We start from the raw sequence: 6,712 nt of genomic DNA on the forward strand, positions 1-6,712 counted from the left end.
TAGGACAGGCAAGGACAGGCAAGGCAAGGCTAGGCTGCAGGACATGTTTTTGCTTTATAGTTTCTAGCACATTCGTCTTCAGACTAGGAGGAAAGCCATAAGACCCTATGGATTAGGCCCAAGCAAAAACCCCAGCTACTTGAGACACTTAGACTAAGCCTAAAATACCAAGATCTCTCCATAAGGATGGTTTTTATACTGTACTTCCACAATCTGCTGGCAGTACAAAAAAATAAGCTGCAGATCTCCTTAGGCTGAGTCATGGTGCTTTGGGGCAGGGACCATGCATATCATGGGAATATTTCACAGTTTCTGCTCTGTTTTCAGTGTATGACAACAAAACACCCACCTGATGACATCCTTTCAGGAGCTAAGGCAGCAATTTGCAGAATTCCGCTTCTTAGGGGAAGTGAGAAATTGCTGAGCTGACACCAAGTCCTGCAGTGTCCCTGTCACCTGCAGAGCCACCGCATCCTCGCCACGGTAGCGGGCATTGTGACAAAGGTTCTATGTCAGCTGGGTGTGGCAGCCAGGCGCCCCCTAGGGGATGGGGAGCCTGTCAGCCCCGGGCCTGTCACTGCCTGGTGTCCCTGCTGCCACCAGCCAGGCCTCTGAAAACTTGTCAAACCATGCCCAGACTTGGGGCCAGTTTGGCCCAAAGTCTGCAAGAGACAAGTCGGGAAGAAAGATATGGGACAGAGGGAGAAAGCGAAGGGAGCAGGAGAAAGGGAAGGAAGAATAAAAAGTAGTGTTGGGCTGCAGGAGTGAGATGGAGGAATTGCAAGAAAAGAGGCAGGAAGCAGGAGAGTGAGAGAAAAGGAAAGAAGAGACATGCAGCCAGACGAGGGCTTAGTGAGAGAGGATGGGACAGAGAACAGGATGAGAAGGACATAAGGCAAGGCTAGGACAGGCAAGGACAGGCAAGGCAAGGCTAGGCTGCAGGACATGTTTTTGCTTTATAGTTTCTAGCACATTCGTCTTCAGACTAGGAGGAAAGCCATAAGACCGTATGGATGAGGCCCAAGCAAAAACCCCAGCTACTTGAGACACTTAGACTAAGCCTAAAAAACCAAGATCTCTCCATAAGGATGGTTTTTATACTGTACTTCCACAATCTGCTGGCAGTACAAAAAAATAAGCTGCAGATCTCCTTAGGCTGAGTCATGGTGCTTTGGGGCAGGGACCATGCATACCATGGGAATATTTCACAGTTTCTGCTCTGTTTTCAGTGTATGACACCAAAACACCCACCTGATGACATCCTTTCAAGAGCAAAGGCAGCAATTTGCAGAATTCCACTTCTTAGGGGAAGTGAGAAATTGCTGAGCTGACACCAAGTCCTGCAGTGTCCCTGTCACCTGCAGAGCCACCGCATCCTCGCCACGGTAGCGGGCATTGTGACAAAGGTTCTATGTCAGCTGGGTGTGGCAGCCAGGCGCCCCCAGGGGATGGGGAGCCTGTCAGCCCCGGGCCTGTCACTGCCTGCTGGCCCTGCTGCCACCAGCCAGGCCTCTGAAAACTTGTCAAACCATGCCCAGACTTGGGGCCAGTTTGGCCCAAAGTCTGCAAGAGACAAGTCGGGAAGAAAGATAGGGGACAGAGGGAGAAAGCGAAGGGAGCAGGAGAAAGGGAAGGAAGAATAAAAAGTAGTGTTGGGCTGCAGGAGTGAGATGGAGGAATTGCAAGAAAAGAGGCAGGAAGCAGGAGAGTGAGAGAAAAGGAAAGAAGAGACATGCAGCCAGACGAGGGCTTAGTGAGAGAGGATGGGACAGAGAACAGGATGAGAAGGACATAAGGCAAGGCTAGGACAGGCAAGGACAGGCAAGGCAAGGCTAGGCTGCAGGACATGTTTTTGCTTTATAGTTTCTAGCACATTCGTCTTCAGACTAGGAGGAAAGCCATAAGACCCTATGGATTAGGCCCAAGCAAAAACCCCAGCTACTTGAGACACTTAGACTAAGCCTAAAATACCAAGATCTCTCCATAAGGATGGTTTTTATACTGTACTTCCACAATCTGCTGGCAGTACAAAAAAATAAGCTGCAGATCTCCTTAGGCTGAGTCATGGTGCTTTGGGGCAGGGACCATGCATATCATGGGAATATTTCACAGTTTCTGCTCTGTTTTCAGTGTATGACAACAAAACACCCACCTGATGACATCCTTTCAGGAGCTAAGGCAGCAATTTGCAGAATTCCGCTTCTTAGGGGAAGTGAGAAATTGCTGAGCTGACACCAAGTCCTGCAGTGTCCCTGTCACCTGCAGAGCCACCGCATCCTCGCCACGGTAGCGGGCATTGTGACAAAGGTTCTATGTCAGCTGGGTGTGGCAGCCAGGCGCCCCCTAGGGGATGGGGAGCCTGTCAGCCCCGGGCCTGTCACTGCCTGGTGTCCCTGCTGCCACCAGCCAGGCCTCTGAAAACTTGTCAAACCATGCCCAGACTTGGGGCCAGTTTGGCCCAAAGTCTGCAAGAGACAAGTCGGGAAGAAAGATATGGGACAGAGGGAGAAAGCGAAGGGAGCAGGAGAAAGGGAAGGAAGAATAAAAAGTAGTGTTGGGCTGCAGGAGTGAGATGGAGGAATTGCAAGAAAAGAGGCAGGAAGCAGGAGAGTGAGAGAAAAGGAAAGAAGAGACATGCAGCCAGACGAGGGCTTAGTGAGAGAGGATGGGACAGAGAACAGGATGAGAAGGACATAAGGCAAGGCTAGGACAGGCAAGGACAGGCAAGGCAAGGCTAGGCTGCAGGACATGTTTTTGCTTTATAGTTTCTAGCACATTCGTCTTCAGACGAGGAGGAAAGCCATAAGACCGTATGGATGAGGCCCAAGCAAAAACCCCAGCTACTTGAGACACTTAGACTAAGCCTAAAATACCAAGATCTCTCCATAAGGATGGTTTTTATGCTGTACTTCCACAATCTGCTGGCAGTACAAAAAAATAAGCTGCAGATCTCCTTAGGCTGAGTCATGGTGCTTTGGGGCAGGGACCATGCATATCATGGGAATATTTCACAGTTTCTGCTCTGTTTTCAGTGTATGACACCAAAACACCCACCTGATGACATCCTTTCAAGAGCAAAGGCAGCAATTTGCAGAATTCCGCTTCTTAGGGGAAGTGAGAAATTGCTGAGCTGACACCAAGTCCTGCAGTGTCCCTGTCACCTGCAGAGCCACCGCATCCTCGCCACGGTAGCGGGCATTGTGACAAAGGTTCTATGTCAGCTGGGTGTGGCAGCCAGGCGCCCCCTAGGGGATGGGGAGCCTGTCAGCCCCGGGCCTGTCACTGCCTGCTGGCCCTGCTGCCAGCAGCCAGGCCTCTGAAAACTTGTCAAACCATGCCCAGACTTGGGGCCAGTTTGGCCCAAAGTCTCCAAGAGACAAGTCGGGAAGAAAGATGTGGGACAGAGGGAGAAAGCGAAGGGAGCAGGAGAAAGGGAAGGAAGAATAAAAAGTAGTGTTGGGCTGCAGGAGTGAGATGGAGGAATTGCAAGAAAAGAGGCAGGAAGCAGGAGAGTGAGAGAAAAGGAAAGAAGAGACATGCAGCCAGACGAGGGCTTAGTGAGAGAGGATGGGACAGAGAACAGGATGAGAAGGACATAAGGCAAGGCTAGGACAGGCAAGGACAGGCAAGGCAAGGCTAGGCTGCAGGACATGTTTTTGCTTTATAGTTTCTAGCACATTCGTCTTCGGACGAGGAGGAAATCCATAAGACCCTATGGATTAGGACCAAGCAAAAACCCCAGCTACTTGAGACACTTAGACTAAGCCTAAAATACCAAGATCTCTCCATAAGGATGGTTTTTATGCTGTACTTCCACAATCTGCTGGCAGTACAAAAAAATAAGCTGCAGATCTCCTTAGGCTGAGTCATGGTGCTTTGGGGCAGGGACCATGCATATCATGGGAATATTTCACAGTTTCTGCTCTGTTTTCAGTGTATGACACCAAAACACCCACCTGATGACATCCTTTCAAGAGCAAAGGCAGCAATTTGCAGAATTCCGCTTCTTAGGGGAAGTGAGAAATTGCTGAGCTGACACCAAGTCCTGCAGTGTCCCTGTCACCTGCAGAGCCACCGCATCCTCGCCACGGTAGCGGGCATTGTGACAAAGGTTCTATGTCAGCTGGGTGTGGCAGCCAGGCGACCCCTACGGGATGGGGAGTCTGTCAGCCCCGGGCCTGTCACTGCCTGCTGGCCCTGCTGCCACCAGCCAGGCCTCTGAAAACTTGTCAAACCATGCCCAGACTTGGGGCCAGTTTGGCCCAAAGTCTGCAAGAGACAAGTCGGGAAGAAAGATATGGCACAGAGGGAGAAAGCGAAGGGAGCAGGAGAAAGGGAAGGAAGAATAAAAAGTAGTGTTGGGCTGCAGGAGTGAGATGGAGGAATTGCAAGAAAAGAGGCAGGAAGCAGGAGAGTGAGAGAAAAGGAAAGAAGAGACATGCAGCCAGACGAGGGGTTAGTGAGAGAGGATGGGACAGAGAACAGGATGAGAAGGACATAAGGCAAGGCTAGGACAGGCAAGGACAGGCAAGGCAAGGCTAGGCTGCAGGACATGTTTTTGCTTTATAGTTTCTAGCACGTTCGTCTTCAGACTAGGAGGAAAGCCATAAGACCCTATGGATTAGGCCCAAGCAAAAACCCCAGCTACTTGAGACACTTAGACTAAGCCTAAAATACCAAGATCTCTCCATAAGGATGGTTTTTATACTGTACTTCCACAATCTGCTGGCAGTACAGAAAAATAAGCTGCAGATCACCTTAGGCTGAGTCATAGTGCTTTGGGGCAAGGACCATGCATATCATGGGAATATTTCACAGTTTCTGCTCTGTTTTCAGTGTATGACACCAAAACACCCACCTGATGACATCCTTTCAAGAGCAAAGGCAGCAATTTGCAGAATTCCGCTTCTTAGGGGAAGTGAGAAATTGCTGAGCTGACACCAAGTCCTGCAGTGTCCCTGTCACCTGCAGAGCCACCGCATCCTTGCCACGGTAGCGGGCATTGTGACAAAGGTTCTATGTCAGCTGGGTGTGGCAGCCAGGCGCCCCCTAGGGGATGGGGAGCCTGTCAGCCCCGGGCCTGTCACTACCTGCTGGCCCTGCTGCCAGCAGCCAGGCCTCTGAAAACTTGTCAAACCATGCCCAGACTTGGGGCCAGTTTGGCCCAAAGTCTGCAAGAGACACGTCGGGAAGAAAGATATGGGACAGAGGGAGAAAGCGAAGGGAGCAGGAGAAAGGGAAGGAAGAATAAAAAGTAGTGTTGGGCTGCAGGAGTGAGATGGAAAAATTGCAAGAAAAGAGGCAGGAAGCAGGAGAGTGAGAGAAAAGGAAAGAAGAGACATGCAGCCAGACGAGGGCTTAGTGAGAGAGGATGGGACAGAGAACAGGATGAGAAGGACATAAGGCAAGGCTAGGACAGGCAAGGACAGGCAAGGCAAGGCTAGGCTGCAGGACATGTTTTTGCTTTATAGCTTCTAGCACATTCGTCTTCAGACTAGCAGGAAAGCCATAAGACCGTATGGATGAGGCCCAAGCAAAAACCCCAGCTACTTGAGACACTTAGACTAAGCCTAAAATACCAAGGTCTCTCCATAAGGATGGTTTTTATACTGTACTTCCACAATCTGCTGGCAGTACAAAAAAATAAGCTGCAGATCACCTTAGGCTGAGTCACAGTGCTTTGGGGCGAGGACCATGCATATCACGGGAATATTTCACAGTTTCTGCTCTGTTTTCAGTGTATGACACCAAAACACCCACCTGATGACATCCTTTCAAGAGCAAAGGCAGCAATTTGCAGAATTCCGCTTCTTAGGGGAAGTGAGAAATTGCTGAGCTGACACCAAGTCCTGCAGTGTCCCTGTCACCCGCAGAGCCACCGCATCCTCTCCACGGTAGCGGGCATTGTGACAAAGGTTCTATGTCAGCTGGGTGTGGCAGCCAGGCGCCCCCTAGGGGATGGGGAGCCTGTCAGCCCCGGGCCTGTCACTGCCTGGTGTCCCTGCTGCCACCAGCCAGGCCTCTGAAAACTTGTCAAACCATGCCCAGACTTGGGGCCAGTTTGGCCCAAAGTCTGCAAGAGACAAGTCGGGAAGAAAGATATGGGACAGAGGGAGAAAGCGAAGGGAGCAGGAGAAAGGGAAGGAAGAATAAAAAGTAGTGTTGGGCTGCAGGAGTGAGATGGAGGAATTGCAAGAAAAGAGGCAGGAAGCAGGAGAGTGAGAGAAAAGGAAAGAAGAGACATGCAGCCAGACGAGGGCTTAGTGAGAGAGGATGGGACAGAGAACAGGATGAGAAGGAAAGAAGGCAAGGCTAGTACAGGCAAGGACAGGCAAGGCAAGGCTAGGCTGCAGGACATGTTTTTGCTTTATAGTTTCTAGCACGTTCGTCTTCAGACTAGGAGGAAAGCCATAAGACCCTATGGATTAGGCCCAAGCAAAAACCCCAGCTACTTGAGACACTTAGACTAAGCCTAAAATACCAAGGTCTCTCCATAAGGATGGTTTTTATACTGTACTTCCACAATCTGCTGGCAGTACAAAAAAATAAGCTGCAGATCACCTTAGGCTGAGTCACAGTGCTTTGGGGCAAGGACCATGCATATCACGGGAATATTTCACAGTTTCTGCTCTGTTTTCAGTGTATGACACCAAAACACCCACCTGATGACATCCTTTCAAGAGCAAAGGCAGCAATTTGCAGAATTCCGCTT

The sequence above is a fragment of the Columba livia genome, unplaced genomic scaffold (genome assembly GCF_036013475.1).
Source record: "Columba livia isolate bColLiv1 breed racing homer unplaced genomic scaffold, bColLiv1.pat.W.v2 Scaffold_103, whole genome shotgun sequence".
Lineage (NCBI taxonomy): Eukaryota > Metazoa > Chordata > Aves > Columbiformes > Columbidae > Columba > Columba livia.